A 20,894-nucleotide genomic window follows, 5' to 3' on the forward strand; every position below is an offset into this window, starting at 1 on the left:
CAGGCACCTTCTGAGAGTCCGTCTTTTTTTCCCTGCATACGGTCCTTTGCCACCTTGGGGACAGGGAAGGCTAAGAGTTTGGGGGTCCTGGCTGCTCACAGGCGCGGAGTACTTCCAAGAAGCAATCAAAGTTGCACCGGGATGCGGGGCGCGGGGCGCGGGGCGCGGGGATTTCTGTCTTGCTTTGGCTTCTGCAGTGCTGTGCGGCCTTGGGCTCCTCGTCCCTCGGATCAGAGTAACAGCAACATGGGAAGCTAAGCAACTCGAGCTGCGGAGCACAGGCCCCAGGTCTCAGGGGCCTGACGCAGCGCGTGACCTTATTGATGGTGTCACTGGGCCAGCGTGGGACTTCTTTGCTCCCCGCAGTTGCTCCAGGAGCGGGCTGAGGGCAACCCTGCCGTCTTTGTGGCATTAGAGTGACTGCAGGAGGGGAAGAGGGAGGTGGGAAAGCCACACCGACTGACCGTCCTTCGGCTGGAGGACGGTGATCAGAACTGTCCCCTGAGGCTGGGAATGTTAGGAAGTGTGTGGACGTTTGGTGGCCACCATGGCCACACATTTCCATGGGCCGGTCGAAGACTTGGATGATGCCTTCAAGACTTGTAGCACAGACCCGCCTGTCATCAGCCCTCAAAACACGGGGCCTTCCTTTCCAGATAATTCCTGAGGCGGGCTGCTCTCCAGCCGCCGCAGAGCGTGGATATGGAAGTTATTATTGTGCCTATAATACCCTGGAGTGGACGGGCCCTGAGGGCAGTCAAGGTCAAGGGCACCGCCGGGCCCTTGACCTTCCGCCCAGTCTCTGCGACCTCCTTTGGCTTATTGGAAACTTACTCCTCTGAGGACTTTTTCCAGAACTTCTTCCAGGATCTGCTCCTGCTCCTGTTTCTGCCTCCCAGGCTCCAGTGGTGTGGGCTGGAGGAGGCAGGGAAGGTGCAGGAACTTTCTGGAATGGAGATGGAAGGGCAGGGGCCTGAGGTGAGAGGAGCCATCCTCTCAGATATTCATAGTGGCAGCCACAGGAATTTGCCCCCATCCCCGACCCCCACTGCCTTGGGAACGTGTGTTTGGATGGCCACCAAAGCACAGGGGGGTTCTGCAGCTGTGGGTCGGCACCTGCAGCCCGGATGGTTCTTTGCCCCTGTGCGATTGGGCAGGGAGTGGCGGGAGCCTGGGCTTTCGGCCCTTCCTTCCTGGTGGCTGAAGCATGGCCAGGTGCAGTCGGGGACCCTGGCCTCCGTCTCTCTGCAGAAGGGCGCAGTGGGGAAGGTGGGCGGCGACTCAAGCCCCTGGGGCAGTGTTGGGTGTCCAGTTGGCATGGGCCTCCTCTCCACCTGGGTCATAAGGAAGAGCCGCCCCAGGCAAAGGCATCTCCTGGGCAGAGGCCAGAGGGGGCCAGCAAGGGACTCAGGCCCAGAGAGGTACCGCTCCCCTCCCGCGGCCCAGGCTGGATTGTCCTGTGGAAGGACGTGGCCTCCGCGTGAAGTGGGAGAAGGATTCCGAGCTCACCACCAGGCTTCCTCCAGGCCCACGGATGCTGTGAGCCAGGCTCCCTGCCACCCACCCGCCCCCCATGTGGCTCCTCTCCTGCTGGGACAGATTGCAGTGTGCTCTGGCTGGCCAAGTGTGCAGAGCCTCCTGGGGAGCAGCCCCACGGCCACCTGCTGCCTGACATTTAGGGTTCCTTCCAGCAGGGCGGGCCCGCGCTGTCAGGGCTCCTGGGCTCTTTGGGTTTTTGTGTTTTTTCAGCCTGGGGTGGCGGTGGGGGGAAGGGGGTGCTTTTCCAGCCGAACAGGAATGCCTCCCATGGGCCCCGGGGCGGGTGGGCGCTCCCAGGTTGCCTTCCTCCGCCTGGCCATGGTGGACACTGGTCCCCAGGGACAGGGAAGCCCCCCACCGAGCTGCCAGCAAGGTGCTGAGGAGACAGCCTGACTCCTGATTCCCGGGAAGCACTGAGACCAGTTATGACTGGGACTCGGGCACCGTGGGTCCCTCAAATACACCGCAGTCAAACCTGCACCATCTCCGCTTCTGCAGCCCCCGCCCAGCTGGGGCCTTGGAGCAGCTGGGCGGTGCTCGGAGGCCGGGCATGAGGCGTTTCCCAGGCTGCTGTGACATGGTACCGCAGATTGGGTGAAAACAACGGGGATGCTGTCCCAGAGACCTGGAGGCCAGGACCCTGCAGTCAGGGGGCAGACAGGGTCTCTGGCAGCTCTAGGGCACTCCCTGCCCCCCTCTTCCTGGCTTCCGGTGACTCTGCCTTCCTTGGCCTCTGCAAGTGTCCCTCCAACCTCTGACCTCCTCTTCTTCTGTGTGTCTGTCTCTCGTTGTGAGGTCACCATCATAATGGGACACTCTCATCCTGACTTGATGACATCTGCAAAGACCCTGTTTCCAAATGAAGTCACATTCACAGGTGCCGGGGGCTGGGCTTCGGAATCTCTTTTTAGGGTCCACACTTCGACCCGTAACAGAGTGACATTGCTACTGCCCTGTTTATCACCGAGAGAAGCAGTGTAGACATGTGGCGCCGTTTGCCTAAGCTCTTAAGCCTACACCACTAGTAAGTGACTGATAAGCCACCGTCCCACATTTCAGGTTTTTGTTTTGTTTTGTTTTGTTTTGAATGGTACCAGGGGTGCTTGCCACTGAGACCCATCCCCAGCCCTTTTGATTTTTGAGACAGGGTCTTGCTAAGTTGCTGAGGGCCTCACTAAGTGGCTGAGGCTGGCCTCAGACTTGCAATCCTCCTGCCTCAGTCTCCTGAGCTGCTGAGATCACAGGCGCGCGCCACCACATCCAGCTACGTTTCAGTTTTCTTCTCAGTCTGCACCTCCCATAGCCTGGTTTTTAGCATCAAAGGAGATTCATGTCTGTGTCAAGCACATTTTGCCAACAGCGAGGCCCTGGCTGGTTGCCGTTATTGACCATCTTTGCTCCATCTCCACGGTCCCAGAGAAACATCAATGTATAGGAACTAAAAACCCATTGGAAATAAGTATGTTTTCTAGAAAAAAAAAATTGTTTGAAAGGACTGACTGAAAGTCCCCATCCCCATCCTCCCACTTGTCTTCCTTGATATTTATCGCGGGTTTACCGTGAGCCTCAGAAATCACTGCAACTTGGAAAGACTGGGCTGTTTCTCCCAGGGGCAGCTGCCTGGGCACCTCTTCAGCCCTGAGAGGGCTTAATGATGACTCTCAGCCCCAGAGCCCACCCTTAGGAGGGTTTGGGTGCCCAGCGGCAGAGGCTGGTGGACAGACAGGCGGCAGCCCCATGTGGAGCGGAGGCCGGGGAGCCCCCCACCATCCGGGGTCAGGCCTGCAGCTTCAGAGAGCTACTGCCGGGGTTCACATCCCAGTTCGGGTGGGACCGTGGCCCCCGCTTTGACAAATTACTTTTCGGGGCCTCCGTCTCAGCTCAGAGGGTCCTGGGTACTTGGTGTGACGTGTGACACGTTCCTTCTGTATCGACACGGACACACCTGCCTGGCTTCAGGTGTCCCGTGTCTCCAGCGGCAGCCCCCAGCAAGGATCTGAGGGCCAGTAGATCGTGGATGAGAGAGAAGAGCCTGGCGGGCTGTGGGCCGCTGGGCAGGCCCCCGGGCCCTCGCGGAGTCGTCCCCTGAGTGGTCAAGCTCAGGCTCTGATGCTCCCCGGCCTTTCCCTGGCCCCTGCCCTTCCCCCGTTGTTCCTCACAGACAAGGTCTTGGCCTCTCGTCTCTCAAGGTCCTGGGCCGGGGCGTGTGCAGTCTGGAGAGCCTGGGGTCCCTGGGGAGGCCCCTGGAGGGAGAGCCGCGGGTCAGGTGGAGGGCGACTTCATCCTGACGTTGGGACCAGGGGTTGCTGTGGCTCTTTTCTGCTCCCCAGGGGTTCTTGCTGGGAAAGCGGGCTGCAGAGCCAAGGTCCACCATGGCCTCTCAGGCGCCTGAGGCTTGGCCTGCGTGTCCTGCAGGGCCCAGCTGGGGGTCCCTTGGTGCTGTAAGGGGGCAGAGCTGGGACAGGGGGGGGCCTTCCCTGTCTGTGTCTGGAGACCGTGTGGGGGTGTTGCTCCCAGGAGGCCTGGGACCCTGGGATAAGCACAGAATCAGATTGAGGGGCGGGGGGTGTGCTGGGCTGCAGCCCAGACTTCACCTGCAAGTCCCTGTCCCCACTATTCTTCAAATGCTGGGGTAGGGGGCACTGGACTGGGAGTCCAGAGACTTCCAGCCTTGGACGTGATCCTATTAGGCTCTGACCAATTCTCAGAGCCCTGTGAGCTTCTGATGCGGTTCCCTGTTGGGGTAGTGGGGGGCTGATGGTTCTTGGGGTCTCCTTCCTGCTCCACATCTCCTGGGTCTCCCCTTGGAGTCTACAAAGGGGAACATGACCCCCAAGGTTCATATCCCTGGAGAAAAGTGCTCAGAAAGCCCAGGTGTGGCCGCTGATGGGAGAGGATGTTGCTGAAATAGATTTAGAGTAGACAGGGGCCCTCCATCCCCAGGAGCTTCAATAGAGGGGATGATGTGCCGACATTTCCTCCCTTTCATTTGATAATTTTTCCTTCTCAAAGTAATTTGAAGAAAGAAAGTGTCTGATGATTTGTTGCACAATGAGCTCAAATAAAAATATTCTTTTAAAGATGTGGTTGCTATGTAATTGAATTTAAATAACAGGCAATTTTTGTTTCTAGGTAGCCCGGCCACTCACCAAGGTCTATTCAAACCTGTTTGAGAACAGCGCGCGTGTGTGTGTGCATATGTGTGCGCGTGTGTGTTTGTGTATAAAGAAAAAGGGCCTCACTGATAGTCTTTGGGGGAAAATAATAATAATGATAATGATATAGTTAAATAAAATCGCGTGCGGGAGCTCGGGCACATTTCTGGGACTACCATTCAATACCCGCTAGAGGAAAGCCATCCGGGGGCAGCTGTAGGGCTGGGCGGGCATCTCGATGCCAGGGCACTTCCCGGGCATGTGCAAGGCCCTGCCTGGGTTGGAGCCCAGCACTGCAAAGTCCTGGTGGCTGCAAAGTCCTGCAAAGTCCGTGTGAATGGGGGCTGTGAGCAGAGAAGCTGCTGAAGTCCCTTGGACCTGGGTTCCAATCCTGCTCAGCCCCTCGCCCGCTGCATCCCTGATACTGAGCAAGTGATTTGTCCATCTAAGCCTCGGTCCCCCACCTGAAAACAAAGGACCCCAGAGAGAGGGTCTAGTGCTTCACCCGATGGGGCCAGGGAGCCCCCGCCCCTGCTCCCTCAGAAACTCGGGGTGGCCCATGAGGACGCCAGACCCACGCACTCTGTGTCATTGTTGCCCAGTGGTTCACATGGAGTGGACTGTCGCCCCACTTTACAGAACGGGAGCCTGAGGCGTTGAGGTTATAGAGTCGGGGGCTCGCCCAGCAGGCAGAGGGGACCTGGGACACTGGACGCTGGACAGGTTCCTCTGATCCAGCACAGGCCCAGGCCCTTTCTTGGAAGGGGACTCTTGCTGAGGTCTGTTGTGGAGAAGCGGCTGTCCACGCCGCGGGCTCTCGGCCTTTCTTTGTTCCCTGCCCCCAGCTCACTGCAGACCTGAGCCGGAGGCTGCGCCCCGTCCAGCTGCCAGGGGCACCACTGACTTCTGGCCCTGACCCCACGCCTGGTCGTGCCCACCGTAGGATCCGTCTCCAGGGGCCGGGCTCCCACCACTCAGGTCTCCCAAGCGTCTCTCTGGTCCCAGGCCCCTGTGTCCCTCCCTCAGGGCCACCTCAGGACTCGGTGCTTGGTGCTCTAGGTAGCCCTTGTGTGGGTGACTGGGGCTTGGTGCCACCGAGACATGCGGTCCCTCCAGCATCTGGGCCCATCCTTGCCACCCTGCCAGCTCTGGTGGCGGGGGTCCTGCTGGAGGACGCGGGGCCTAGCAGGCCCCACCTCCCCGGGGCAGCTGCCGTCTTTTCCCTGCAGAGGGACGGTGCTCCCTGCCCTCAGCCTCCTGGGGCCACCTGCTGAATCGCCCCACGGGACCCGGAGGGGCTGAGAAAACAGCCAAATCCTGGGCACTGGCAGGCCCTGCTCCGGTGCCGCTGGCCGGCCTCTGATGTGAGCAGGGGCAGCGCCACCCTCCCCCGCCCCAGGCAGGACTCGGAGCTGCTGACTTCTGGACACACAGGCCGCTCTTTGGATGCTGCTGGGCCCTACCTTTGCCTTAGGGAGTCACCGAGAGTCCTGTGGGATGTAAGGGAGGGTGACGATGTCTTTGGGGTGAGGAGTGGCAAGATGAGACCAAACCCTCACCATGGGTTTGGTAAGCACGAGAACGAACCCTGTGGTGCAGTGGTTAGTGCTGGGCGCTAGGGCCAGGCCATGGTGAGTGGAATCTAGCCCCGCCATGGTTGGTGGGAGCAGGGCCTACTAAATCCCTCATCCCTGTGAAGCCGAGTGTGCAGTGGCCAAGGACAGGGATATCCAAACATCTAGAATGTTCTGCGGGGCCAACAGGGCCTCCCTCCGGAGTCGGCGGCCCCATGGGACCCTCTAAGCCCGAGCTGGGAATTCCCCACACTTTCCCATCACACCTGTTCTGCCATTTCCTGTGGCAGCAGAGGACACCCCAACCCTGCGGCCATCTGGAGAGTCCCACCCCTTCCTCCGCCTCACAACTCCGCACCCGCCAGGACTCTGGATGGAAGATCAAGCCTCTCCCAAGGGAGGACCCAGTTTGGGGCACATTCTGCTAACCGTGGCTTTGCAGAGGCAGAGCTGCAGATGTTGGGGAACGTTCAGTTCTCACAGATTAAAAAGCAGTTTCTAGCGTCGAGTGAGGGGAAGAGAGCAAGAGGGAGCCATCTGGCCTGGTGGAGGGGAAGGGGGCTGCTTGGCTTCCATTTGCAGCAGGAAGCGCTGTGAGGTTTTGGCGACGTTCATAAAGACAGGAAGTGGGGAGACAACAGGGGCCTGCCACGGGGGACGCCCCACGGGGGCCCTCCCTGGCTTCAGTGCATTATCACTTGGGAAAAGGGCGATTTTGAGAAATGTCAGATCACCCACCCCAGTGGCACCGGGGCGAGCCCAGATCAGCTCAGGAGCCAGCTGCTGCTCTCTGCCCAGACCCAGGGGCAGCCGGCCCGGCCAGCTCCACTGCTGACTGCTTCGCCGGGGAGAAGCAAAACAGATGGGACCGGCTTGAGATGAACAAGGCCCCGGCACGTCTCTGACTTTTCTGGGGGTTCCTAATTGGTCTTGAGAAACTCCATGGCGTGGGGAAAGAGTCCTGGATTAGAAATGGGGGTGTCTGTGCAAGTCCCATCCTTGCCGCTCTGAGCTGGATGACCTTGGGCAAGGCACTAGTCCTCTCTGGGCCTGTTCCTTTGCCCTCTGCAAAACCCAGGGCAAAACAAAACCAAAAGCACACAAACAGAAACGCCCCGGGGCAGAGACAGATGATCTGCCCAGTTCCTGCCCGGGTTGGCCCCAGGAGTCCACTCCAGGGAGGGCCGGCTGGGGTTGGCTTCTTTTCCCTGTTTCTCGTAAAACCACCCTGGGTGTGAGGGGGCCGAGCCGCCGGAGGAAACGGTTTCCTGGGCCAATGCTGACTCGCGGGAGCAGCCTGAGGACCTGGGCGGCTGGGGCTTTTCACCTCAGATCCACAGTTGATTGATTGGTAGGGTCTGTCTCGAGCGCAGTGATGGGAAGATGGGCTGCTTTCTCCCAGCTCAGCGGGAAGGCGTGCCAACATCCATTATTGATGTCTGCTGTGGTCAGAGGTGGGGAGCGCCAGAGAGCTGCATAGACGGGAGGTGCTGGGACCTGGATGCTCCGTCACTGATCTGGGGACGGAGGACCTCAGTGATGGCCCTCCGTGGGGCTGCTGTCCATGATGAACGCCTCGGCTGGCTCATCCGTACACAGCAGGGCGTTGGAACTTGCCTCGCTGTGCTGTGTGAACCTGGGGAGTCCAGTCAGCTCCTAGGGACAGGATCCGGCCAGTGGCAAAGTGAATGACCCCTGACCTGGTTTAGATGGGAGGCGTCCCCGAACCCCTGTGTGGGAGAGTGCCCGACGCTCAGAGGGGGACGACTGGGTCAGGAGGCTACGACCTGAGTGGGGTAGGTACGGCTGGACAGATGGGCCACTGGGGCGTGTCCCTGGGGTTTATGTTGGTCCCTGGTGAGTGGAGTCCTTTCTCTGGGCTCGCTGCTCCCTGGTGCCACCTCCTCAGCTGCGTTCCTCCGCCCTCCGCCACCATCATGTTCCTCACCCTGGGCCCAGAGCCACGGAGTCGGCCCACCTCAGACTGAACCTCTGAAACCACAGCCAAAATGAGAGTCTCCTCTGAGTTGAAGCCGCTAAGACCCGAACTCAGGCCCAGGAGGCCAAACAGCGATGAGTGGGCCAGATCGGAGCTGCAGGACTGTTTTGATCAATGTGCGCGATGTTAAAACCTGAACTTGACCTAACATGGACACGGCAAGAAACGCAGCTCAACCTGAGCCCAAACATGGAGCCCACGACCCGCAACTCTGCTCTCAGGAATCTGCCCAACAGAAAAACCCATAAATGCTCTTCAGAAAGCATGTGTAAGGATGGTCACAGCTTCATTGCTCCCCACAGGTAATAACTGGAACATTTCAGATGTGAACACATAGTAGAGTGGGTTAAGGAGCCGTAGAGCCCACCACCGCGGAATAGTATACAGCAAAGAAAATGGATGAGCCCCAGCTGTGGCAGTGGTTTGGGGGAATCTCAGCACCCCGAGGCTGAGCAGAAGACCCCAGACAGGAAGGAGCACACACAGCAAGATTCTCTTCATGTGAAGTTCAAAGTCAAATTTATGGTGGCAGAAGCCACAATGGAAACTACCCCTGGGCAGGAGTGGGGTGCCCGGAAGGAGCCACGTGGGCCTCCTGGATGCTGCTGGTCATTCATGGTGGTACCTGTGTGCTCCTTTAGGGGACAGTCATTGAGACGAACACCTTCAGGTCCAGGTCCAGTTTTAGAAACTCTAATAACGAAGTAGAAAACCTGAAAGCTCTTTCTCCTCGGGTGGCACAGCGGGCGATGAGACCCACACGCGGGGTTTCTGCTTTTCTCCACAGAGGAACGTTCTGGAAGCCTGGAACCCCGTGTGGCACAGTGGGTTGGGGGGAGCAGCACCGTTCCCTTTCTGGGTGAAGCCTGTTGCACTCCCCCCGTTTTGCTTCCGGGTCCTTATTTGGACTTGAAATGGGGACTCGTGACACAGTGCCACCCTCCGTGACTTCCAACCCTGTCAGGGAGAAAGGCTGCAGTGGGTGTCGGGTGAGCTGGACAGACAGACACAAGGACGCCTGGACATGTGGGGCTCAAGGCTCGCTGCACCTGAAGGCGCTGTTTGGTGACTTTGGTGAGTTATTTAGTCTCTGGGCCTCAGTTTACCCCCTGGAAAGCCAGAAGAGCAGCCCCTACTTCAAAGAGCGTCTGAGGGTCGGGAGAGATGGTGGTTGGGAAGTGCACAGCCCCCTCCCACCTGCAGGGCCGGCTGGGGGCCGGGGGGCTCCCTCCTGTACCCAGGAGCAGCCACCTGGGCACGCCCTCTCTGTGCTGTATTGGGGTGGGACGTGGAAACTTGGTCTCTGTGGCCTTGGCGTCACGCCCCTCCCTGGCCCCCCCGTGCACCCAGAGCTGGTCTGCATCCCGGGGCAGCGCCTTCCTGTCAGGCGCCCAGGCCAGGGGACGAGGGGACACAGCTCCTGCAGCCGATCCTGCGGGTCTGGTGGGGATGCCAGGCCTGCTCTGCGGCCAGCGTCTGCCTGGCCTCGTGCGACAGCTGGCTCCCGGGAACACACCACTCCCTGGCGCCTGCCTCCCCCTCACCCACAGCTGTCAGGAGCAGCCCTGCCCGGGTGGATGGCTCCCAGCAAGAAGCTGGCCATCCACGTCTCTGCTGTCCCTCCCAGAAACCAGGGAGCGGGGAAGGTGACGTCCCTCTCTAAGCCTCAGTGGTCTTATCTGGAAAAAGGGAGGGGACTGTGCTGGCCTGGCTCTCCACCTGTGCTCAGAGTCCTGACAGTGGCCATGAGGCTGCCGCTGCCGTGGATTGGCTGTGAGCCGGCCCCTGGGGCTGGACTTGGTGGGAAGGATGTGGTTTGAATCAGCCCCTTGGTCTCCGACAATCTGTTTTGACTTATTCCACTGTGGGAATTGAAAATGGTCCAGACGCTGTTCCTCTGTCCCCCTCCCTCTCTCTCCTTCTTCTCCTAGCACACGGGTTTCTCCTCACTCACGGCTCACTCACACCACTCTTGCACACTCACACCTCTCTTGCACACTCACACCACTCTTGCACACTCACACCACTCTTGCGCACTCATCCTCACTCATTTGCTCTGCCAGCTATTCACAGTCATCTTCTCACACCCAACTGAGATGCAGGCGGAACCTCAGGTGGCCCCGAATTTCCCCTTCTGCCTCAGATGTCTCAAGGGTGCACACTCATAGACCTTTGGCACACTCATTCTCACACCGGACTTCCCTCCCTTATCCCCAGCAGATAAGGTAGGACAGGAGAACTGATCTCACTCTGCCTCTTTTACCAACAGGCTCTATGGCTGTGTGACATGGACCAAGTCACTCAACCTCTCTGGGCCTTGGTTTCCTTGCTCTCTGTACATTTAGAGGGGTCATCCCTTTCCTGCAGGATATCGCAGATGCTCTGAGGCAAGGTTCCTTCTGCATCTGAGATTCCCAGGCTCTGCCAATGGGTGGACTTGATCTCATTAGGCAGACTGTGTGCCAACTGGATTCCCTCCTAGCCTTTCCTGGGTCTGAAGACGTCATCTCATTTCGCGGTAGAAATTAGCACAAGGTCGGGATGAAATTGGAAGGTCAGGTGGTGATTCATATTGACCCCCGAGGCGACGTGGCGCCCCCCTGGGGTCTGTCCCTCCTTCCTCTCCGTGCCCCCTCTTCCATCCTCGCCGTGGGCTGTCTGGCTTCTCAGGGGGTAAACCGAGGCAGGCCGAAGCATCAGGGGAAACAGACGCAGCGTCACGTTGCCCCCTGCTGGTGGCGGGGTGGTCAGGGCTGGAAACGCAGGGGTCCTGGTCTCCTGCCCAGGCCCATTAGGAGCTGGCTCATTTGGGTGTGTCCTCTTCCCGGCACGTCCCAGGGACGAGGGCTGGACCTTACTGAGTACTGACCGCATGGCATCCTGTGGATTCCTTGTCACAGCCTGGCAGGTGACGTCCGGGCCATCTGTGTAGGATGGCACTCTGGAGCATCGGCCCACGGTGGATTAGAGCCGGGCTGGCTCTGCACTGGGGGGACCAGGGTCCAGCTAAGCTCCGGACCACCAAGCCGTGCAGTCCTGAGGGGCCCGAGGGGACCCAGCAGGTGGAAAGCCCAGGTCTAAAGCAGGAGTCCGGGCTTCAGCCAGCGCTGCTCCAGACCCATCGTCCCTCTTCCCCGGGCCGTCGTCGCCCAGAGTCGTTGATAGGAGGAGGCCGCTGGCCTGGGGACCTCTGCCCCTCCCTGGCCACGTCTCTGGCCGTGCGCTGCAGGCGGGGCGGGGCTCGAGTCTGCTGGGCGCCCCGGGCGGGCTCCCAAATGCTCGGATGCCCAGGTCCCCCCTTCAAGCCCTGGGAGAGGACCCAGCCGCACAGTCGGCCCCAGGGCTGGGGCGGGTGCCGCGGCCACTTCCGCACCCTCCCTGAGCCCGCACCGAGCTTTCTCCACTGACCCTTTGCTGGGCTGTGGGCTTGCTCCCTGGCACAGCGGGCACCAGCCCAGAGTTAGAGGTCCATCCCTAAGGGACACGGTCCACGGGCGGCCGGGATGCCTTCTCACAGGAGCCGTTTGGTCACCAGAGCGCCTTGGGGTCCAAACTCCACCGTGCAGAGGACCTGGGAGGGTTTTGTCGGGTGACGTTCAACCTGACCTGCGGCCACAGAACTCCAAGAAAGTTCCAAATGGGATTCCCGATAGGAAATTGCCCAAGATGGATCCTGGCTGTCACAACCAACTTGGGGGGAGGGGCTGGTCCCTCTCCCCAACTCCTCCTCGGCTTTGGTACCCGGAGGAACCCTGGGGAACCCCCTTTGACGATCACAGGCCATTAGGTGACATGTAATGAAGCCGAGACCCAGAAGGGGTGGCAGCTGACCCAGGGATCTGACGCAGGCACATGGACTAGAATATTCCCATTGGCAGTAACATTTCCTTTTTATTAGGGAACTCACTGGGTTTCCTCTGGCCATTGATCTCAATTAATCTCCTCGAGATGTGTCTTGGTAAGGACGCTTCCTTAGTGGCTGACATTTCTGAGATACTCTCTTTCCTCTCTTCCCCGGAGTCACAGGTAAAGGGTGGATGGATGTCTATTGGTAAAGCAAGAGAAATGGGGCTTTTCATTTGGAAGCTTGGGAAACACAGTACTTACCCAGAGAATCCCACCTGGATTTGCAGGTGTTTAGACACCCAGGAGGATTGATTACGGTAAAGAAGTAAATATCGGGACAGGGTCACCCATACAAGGTGGTTGGGGCCCCGGGGGCTCTGTTTGAAGGAAGGACTCTTCTCTGTGCAGCCCCTGCCCTGATTTGGTTTTGCAGGCCACGTGACATTCTTCCTCAAAACCTGATTTCCACATGGATTTAGCCAGCAGTGACCTGCCACTGAAGAGAGTTCCCAAGAATCAATAGGCAAGGGCCCCCCGGGTGGGGTGGGGTCCACGTGGGCTGCATATAAAACACCCCAGCAAAGACTGCAAGCAGCCAAAGATGGGTATCCAAGGCGGCTGGGTGTCAAAGTCCCTTCATTTTACAGACCAGGTGACGCGGCTCAGAGAAGCCTGGTGACCTCACCAAGGCCACACAGTGAGTTAGAGGCAGAGCCTGTGTCCCCTGGGGTTCCCAGGCTGGGGCCCTTCCCAATACACTGAAGGCAAAGAAATAATGATAATAAAATCACAATAGAGCAAAGGGTAGTTCCTAAACTGGATCCCAGTGCAGGCAGAGAGGGGTCAGGGCTGTGAGTGACAGCCTGGGACGTCATCAGAGTAGGTGGAGAAGTGCCCAGGACATTTGCCCGTTACTGGCCAATGCCCAGCTGTGCCCGCTGTCTCCGTGTGGCGAGGGGAGGCTGGAGAGCCAAGGCGCCCTGCGGGCTGGCCGTGGGGAGGGACGTGTGAGTCCGATTCCAGGCTGGCGGGGCCTTGCTTGCTGTCAGCACAGGGCGTTCTGGGAGTGGGTGGGGACGCCCTCTTGGCCAAGCCCGACCCTGGCAGCCAGCAGATGTGTTTATTTCTTCCTTTTCCACTTGGGAGGGCGGGTGAGCGCATAGGCTCTGGGGTTGGTGCGGCTGCCGGGTTCGGTGATCTGGGCCACCGCTGAGCTTCCCCCTCCTTACCTGCAGAGTGGAGAGTGACTGATGGGGCTTAGAAAAGTGCAAGCAATTTACATGGCTGATTCATTGGGGGAATCCTGGGAAGTGTCTGCACGTTTAAAAAATAAGGTTTGTCCCTTTTCCTTTTCTGATTATGTGCCAACAACCTAAAGATAACGTTTGCCTATATCTCCTTCCAATCTCCCGGCCCTGTGCTGTGTGTGTGTAGACACAGGTTAAGTCAAATGTAGGAGGTGGTTGTTCGGACTGAGCTCTGCCCCAGGCCCACCAGGCCCATCAGAATGGAGTCCCTCTTGCTCAGGTTCCGTGCCACCCCAAACCGGGCTGCTTATCGGCAAGATCTGGCCTTGAAAGAAATCAGGTGCAAGGTGACAGCAAAATCCCCAGACGGGCTACCGTTAGGCCGCAGGGTAAGGAGACTAACTGGAAAATGGCTCATCTGTTGTGGTCCCTGCCTCTGCGTCTTGCACCTTTCCCACCGTCGGAGCCCCCTCCCCACCCTGGCCCTCTCTGCTCAGAGAGAGCCTCCCATTTTGTAGACGGGGCCCGCCCGGTTCATGAATCGCTGATGAAGCCAATTAGATTTAAGATCCACTTTGTGAAACTGTGTTCTTTGACCGTGGTGTGTGTGTGTGTGCGCGCTTATGTGTGCATGCGTGCGTGTGTGTGCGCATCTGCATCGAGAGATGTATCGAGAGACGTGAATTGCCAGTAAAATGGAGAAAAAAATGAAAACCAGGACTTGCTTATAAATCTAGAATGTAGGTCACAGACTGACGTCAGTTATGACGGAGTCAGTCGCGTGTCCTGAGAAGAATCAGAGGATCAGGGACTTGGAGGAGGAGGAAGCTGGGAGAGCTTTTCTGGAAGGGTCTGGGAGCGGATTCCGTCTGTGCCCTGTATTTGGTAGAGGAACCCTAACCTCGCAGTTGTCTTTTTTTTCCTTTGTTAACCAGCCAAAACCCGTGGACAAGTACACATGCCATTTCACACTAAATGGCGTTCCTCTAGAATCCCCGGTGCTCAGTGAGGCTCAGCGGGCTCCAGGCAGATGGTGAGAAGTCTCTCCTCCCTCCCCGCCTGAGTTCCATGTCATGTTTCTTTCTCTTTTCTTTTCTTTAGGTGTCAGGGATTGAACTCAGGGGCAGTCAACCACTGAGCCACACCCCCAGCCCTATTTTGTATTTTATCTAGGGACAGGGTCTCACTGAGTTGCTTAGCACTTCACTGTTGCTGAGGCTGGCTTTGAACTTGCAATCCTCCTGCCTCAGCCTCCCCATGCGCTGGGATGACAGGCGTGTGCCACTAAGCCCAGCTTCGGATCCTTTTTCTTTTCTTTTTTTAATATTTCATTGTTTTAGTTGTAGATGGACACAATGTCTTTATTTTATTTTTATGAACCGAGGGCCTCGCATGTGCTAGGCGAGCGCTCTACCGCTGAGCCACGACCCCAGCCCCAGGATCCTTTCTCTTAACAGAATCCGTGATATTCTCTCTGATTGTGTCTAGAAAATGGCGCACACCTCACGGCTCACTACATTTTCAAAATCAAGGCTCAAGGAAGAACCAGGAGCCTCCTCCAGAGCCGAGGTGTCCTCTCTGCCTGTCCCGACCTCCTGCCAGGGTCCCTAGGCAGTGCCTAGGACTCGCCCTGGTCACTCAGCTTGCTTCATTGTAATTATCAACTTCCGACTGGACCGAGGGTTTGGAAGTCAGGGCCTGGCTGCACGGAGCGGCCTCCAGAGCCCGAGTCCCAGCATGAGATCCGCGGGCACGTGATTCACTTCCCAGAAGCCCAGGAGCCAGAGAGCCAGGACCTGAAGGGGCCTGGCCTTTGTCACTTGCAATCAGATGAGCCGTGCTGCTAGGGACAGGCAGGGGCTCCTCTCTCCGGAACTTCTTGTTCTTTGAGTCAAAGAAGCTCCAATCCCCACCAAGCACGGCGGCCTTTATACCAACCCCGTCCCGATTCTGCCATTTAATCCTGTTGGGACACACTTGGTCTCTTCCCTCGGGGGTCTCTCTTGACCCGGCTCTGCTCTCTGGGTTCCTAACTTTCTTTCTTAGTCAAGGTCCTTAAAGGGGTAAGAAGTTCTTGGCACTCCGCTGGGGAGGGCTAGCGGGACTGGGAGGATTCATCTGCACACTATGAATTTTAAAGCCCTCTGCTCCCGCTGAAGGGAAGCCCATCAAAATGCTAATGTCCCCGCAGGCCGCCTCCCCAGCAACCCTTTTCTGCATTAGAATATATTTACACGGACTGGAGCAGGGAAGGGTTATGCAGAGTTGGGGTGCGGTTTGCGGGATTCCACGCCCGCTGTGGCGGTGAGGTCAGAGTTAACAGCCCAGCAGAGGCCGCAGCTGCAGTGGCCGCGGGGCTGGCCCTTCCCTCAACTCCGGTGACGTTCTCGGCTTTCACTGCCTCGGAGCGGCGGGTGGCCGTGTGGGAACATCTCTATTACCGTCGTGTGGCTTTTAAACACAGCTTCCCCCGGAGGCCGCGCGTCCTTGGACACGTGTTTGGGGATGCTGGAGACCGCACAGGGTGTCCCCGCGGAGTTCAAGGTCTGGACCGTGGAGACACAGTCCAGCACCAAGGCCAACTCCAGCCCCAGCCAGTCTCTGTTCTTTAACCAAGTGCCAGGCTGTTCCTGAGGCCCTTGAGACCCCAGGTGTCCCCACCCTGGGAGCAGGACACTGTGGTGCTCGCAGCATCCCCCAAGCCGGCTGGACGGCAGGCTGCTGCCCTGGGCAGCTTTGCATGCAGACTAGATCCCGGGCTCTGGCCCTGCCTCTGGCCCATGTGGCTCTGGGACTGCACGCGGGGCCTGTGGCCTCTGAGCCTTGGTTCCTGTGCCAGGGCGCCTGGCCTCTTAGAAAGTGTGTCCCTCCAGCAGCGGCTCACCAGCCGGCAGTTCCACAAATGCGCCCGGACTCGCCTTGCCCACCTGTGAGATGGACACGTGGCTAGGACAGCCCTGCAGGGTGGAAGGAAGCACCACGTCCGGTGCACAGGAGGTCTGGGGGACTGTCCTCGTCACCCTGTCCCTCAGACAATGGCAGGTGCTCTCAGGGGGGACCAAGGGGAGCAGGTGTAGAGTGCTGCCCAAGGACAGCAGGACCCAGGGCTTCAGGGCTCTGCGGTCTCCTTCCTGCTCAGCGGGAGGCCTGGCCGCATCTGTCTCAGGCAGGTACTGGTCAGGCTGGCACTTTGTGCCCTGATGCACAGAAAAGCCCCCAGCAGATGGGATGCGGGAGGAGGTAATTGCTGTCAGCCCTTGAGAGTGAACAGCCCCAGAGCCAATTTATGGGGTTGGGACAGTCCCTGCCTTCCCTGCCCAAGTCACCGAGAGCTAATGGCTCAGTTCCTCTGGGCAGACCCTCAGGGGTCTTGCTGGCAGCATCCAGAGCCCGCGGCTGAGCTCAGTTAAACGCGGGGAGAAACCCCGGGCTCCCCCACAAAACTGGAAAGACCCGCCCCACCTCTGCCCCACTGAGACCCAAGGGCACAATTAGGAGGCTGATTGGGAGTCTAGCGACCAGAACGGAGGCTGGTGGTCGGAGCGGCAGGGCGGCTGGATGGGAAGCCCCGCCCTCTGCCCTTCCCCCTCCCCCTCCCCCTCCCCCAGCGAGACCAACGCAGGTGGAGAGGCTCGTGCCAGGGAGACTTGGATGCGCTCAGCCTCAGCAGCTTCATTAAGGGCTGCCCGGGGGGTTGTGCGCTGCAGGGCGCAGCAGGAACCATCTCAAGCCCCCCTGCCCAGCCCCCCACTGGCTAATTTAATACAAAGCAAAACAAAGCCCTGGCTCAGCTTTGGAGCCATAAACTGCTGGAGCTTTTATCTGTCAACAAACAATGCATCCGGCTGGCAGGGGCCCCGTCTGGATTCTGTGGCCTGGAACTGCGCGTGGGGAGGTGGCTCCAGGCAGGGCCACCTCCAAACCCCCGTGGTCTGGCTGGGGACACTGCCCCTTCGTGGTGCCTAAGAGCAAGAGTTCTTGTGGTCTCAGGACTTGGAAATGTCGGCCTTGCACCCAGGAGGAGGGAAGAGATGTAGGGCGGCTGGAGCGGAAAGGGGGAGCCAGGTGGAGAGAGGGTCAGGGAGGAAGGGGAGAGGGGGAGTGTGAGGAGGGAGACAAATGGACTGAGAGGGAAGAAGGGGGAACGGGAGGGAGGACTCTGGGTGGAAAACAGCAGAGCCCAGCTAGCCAGGGGGAGGCTGTACTGCCCGGCCCTCTCCCTCCCACCTCCATGCAGCTTCCTCCAGGCAGCCTTCCCAGCTTGCTTCTGGCTCTGAAATCCTACTCTCTTGGGACTCCAGGGTGCAGAGACACTAACCCAGTCTTCAACATTATCTGAAAACTTAATGCATGAAATATTCCAAAGTCCAGCTGTTGCCAGTTAAATGTCGGTATGTGGATGGGGCGTGGACCCCATGTTCTCTGTGTAGGACTCTCATGGAGGGGAAAGGGCTCCAAGGGGAGCTCTGGGAACCACCCATCAGGGCCACTGTGCTTTTTCCCTAGAGTTTTTTTTTTTTTTTTTTTTTTTAATTGTGGTTAAAAAAAAAAAAACCACATAAAATTTACCATCTTGACCATGTTCAGGAGCACAGTTTGGTGGCATTAAATACGTTCATAATGTCATCCAACCATCCCCACCAGCTCCATAATAACTCTGGTCTTGTAAAATGGGACCCGAGTCCACTCAAGGACACCTCCTCCTCCCTCTGCCCCGCCCAGTGCACACCCTCCGCTTTCCGTCTATATACACACCACACTTTTATCCACTCACCTGTTGGTGGACATTTGGGTTTCTTCTATGTTTTAACTGGTGCAGATAATGGTAACCATGAACAAGGGGTGAACAAACATTGCTTTGAGGCCCTGCTTCCAATTATTTGGGGTCTATACCCATGAACGCAGTGGCTGACCCCATAGCAATTCTATGCCTAAGCTTTTGAGGCTCTTCCACACTGGTTTCTATTTCATTTTACATCCCCTACCAACCATGGGCCAGAGTTCCACATCCTTGCCAACACTTGGCATTTTCTGTTTTTCTTTCCCTCTCCCTCCCTCCCTCCCTCCCTCCCTCCCTTCCTCTCTCTCTCATGGAAGCCACCCTAATAGGAGTGAGGTATATGTCACTGTGGTTTGATGTGCATTTCTTGGTATCAGGGACGTCGAACATCTTTACACGTACTTCTTAGCCATCTGTATGACATTTGTGGAGAACTGTCAATTAATGTCTTTTGCCCGTATTTTAGCTTTGCTGCTCATTTTGTCATGGTTGAGTTTCAGGAGTTCCAAATGTGAATACCTGGTCAGACATGAGTTTTGCAAGACTTTTCTCCGGTTTCACGGGTCTCCTTTTTACTCTGTTTGCATTGTCTTTTGTGCACAAATGTTTAAAATTTTTATGAAGTCCAATTTCTCTATTTTTTTTTTTCTTTTCTTGCCTCTGCCCTTGGTGTCGAATCTAAGAAATCGTTGCTAAGTCAAAGGTCAAATTGCTGTGGCTGGACTCTCCAGCACTGTGTTGGTTGGAAGTGGCAAAGTGGCAACTTTATCTTGTTCCTGATCTTCAGGGAAAGCCTTTCAGTCTTTCACTGTTCAGCATGACGTTCGCTATGAGTTCTTCATAAATGACTTTTATGATGTGGAGGTAGTGCCTCATATTCCTAGTCTGTTGAATGTTTTCCTCATGAAAGGCTACTCAAGTTTGTGAGATTCTTTTTCTGCATCAGTTGAGATGATCACATGCTTTTCCCTTCCTCTTGTCAGTGTGCTGTATTCCACTGATGATCATGCATCAAACCATCCTTGCATTCCGGGAACAAGTCCCGTTTGGTCATGGTATGGAATCCGTTTATTGTGCTGCTGAGTTAGGTTTTCCAGCACTTTGTTGAAACTTTTGTATCAGGGTTCATCAGGGTTACTGGTCTGTAGTTTTCTTTCAGTGTCTTTGTTTGGCGTTGATATCAGCATAATGCTAATATCACATAAAAGTAGTAGCAGATTGTATTTTATAAAATACTTGCCTTATTTATTAACTTCTTTTTATGGTCTGGGCACTATGGGAGTTACTTGCAATCTGTTAACTCATCCAATCCTTCCCTTGAGCCTGTGAGCCAGGACTATGATGGTCCACACTTTGCAGGTGAATACCCTAAGATTTAGTGGGATAAGGAATTTTCTTTCCCAGTAGCACATGGGCAGCAAGGGGCACAACTGAGGTTTCAGCACAGGCCTGTGGGAAACAAAGCCTGGTGGCTTAGCCATGGGGTTTGACAGTCATTCAATGTGTGGGACTCCCATCTCCCGACCTGACTCCTGCCCAATATGTGCAGGTAGCAGGTCGTGTTGGGAGATAGACTCCTTGTAAGCCCATCCTCACATAACCATCAAAATGGGGTTAGGAGATCCTGATCTCTTCTCCAGAGATCCTGATCTGTTACCCATGTTTGAGTTTTGCCCCGGATGGCATCTCTGCAGAGTGGCACAGGGCTTCCACTGGCAGCTGTCTCTCTGCCCTAAACAAGGCAGCTGACCCATCCCAGGCTTGTCCACCTACTGCACACAGTTGGCCTACTGCACCAGGTGCCCTGGAGACCAGGACTTGACTCAGACACAAGACGACTGGTCTCTGTATCACACTGTTGATATCTGGTCCACCTGGATCAGCCAGGGCCAAGGTGCAGGGTCGCTCTGACCACCCCTTTCTGAGGGGTCATCTTGTGGGTCTACAGGTGGAGCAGGAGGAGCAGGTGGGGTAGTGGGGTGATCTGGGGCCTGACTGTTTGGGCTCTGTGATCTGCTCAGATCCACATACTCTGGAGAACTAAAGCAAGAACCTCTGTCACTGTAAGCATCACCTTCTCTCAGGGTCTAGTGAAAATTATACGAGTGGTTGAGAGCCACCCAGTCCTCCCTGACCTCCATCAACTTAGCCCTCTTCTCCTATTCAGTGAAATGACTCCTATCAAGTGTCCATTTGTCCCTCCTCTTTCCTCATTTGCTTCCACCTATCCACCCACCCACCCATCCATCCACCTACCCATCCATCCATCCACCCATCCATCCATCCACCCATCCACTCAACCATCCATTGATCCATCCACTCACCCATCCATCCATCCATCCACCCATCCACTCACCCATCCATCCATCCATCCACCCATCCATCCACTCACCCATCCATCCATCCACCCATCCATCCATCCATCCATCCACCCATCCATCCACCCATCCATCCATCCACCCATCCACTCAACCATCCATCGATCCATCCACCCATCCATCCACTCACCCATCCATCCATCCACCCATCCATCCATCCATCCATCCACCCACCCATCCACTCACCCATCCATCCATCCATCCACCCACCCATCCATCCATCCACCCATCCACTCAACCATCCATCGATCCATCCACCCATCCATCCACTCACCCATCCATCCATCCACCCATCCATCCATCCATCCACCCATCCACTCACCCATCCATCCATCCATCCACCCACCCATCCATCCATCCACCCATCCACTCACCC

The 20,894-nt window shown here is 57.1% G+C and overlaps 1 protein-coding gene across 4 annotated transcripts in view; it reads left to right on the forward strand.

Moving 5' to 3' along the window:
- Positions 1 to 20,894, forward strand: part of Tspan18 (tetraspanin 18) — a 154,156-nt gene that overhangs the window by 4,787 nt on the left and 128,475 nt on the right. The window contains exon 1 of one of the 4 annotated variants that reach the window (XM_076847079.2): positions 12,273 to 12,293. The exons of the other annotated variants lie outside the window; for them this stretch is intronic. The gene's annotated coding sequence lies outside the window, so the exon portion shown is untranslated. Of the gene's footprint in view, positions 1 to 12,272; positions 12,294 to 20,894 lie in introns of those variants that run through there. 4 annotated transcript variants of the gene reach the window in all.

Source organism: Callospermophilus lateralis, chromosome 2, assembly GCF_048772815.1.
Source record: "Callospermophilus lateralis isolate mCalLat2 chromosome 2, mCalLat2.hap1, whole genome shotgun sequence".
Taxonomy (NCBI): Eukaryota; Metazoa; Chordata; class Mammalia; order Rodentia; family Sciuridae; genus Callospermophilus; species Callospermophilus lateralis.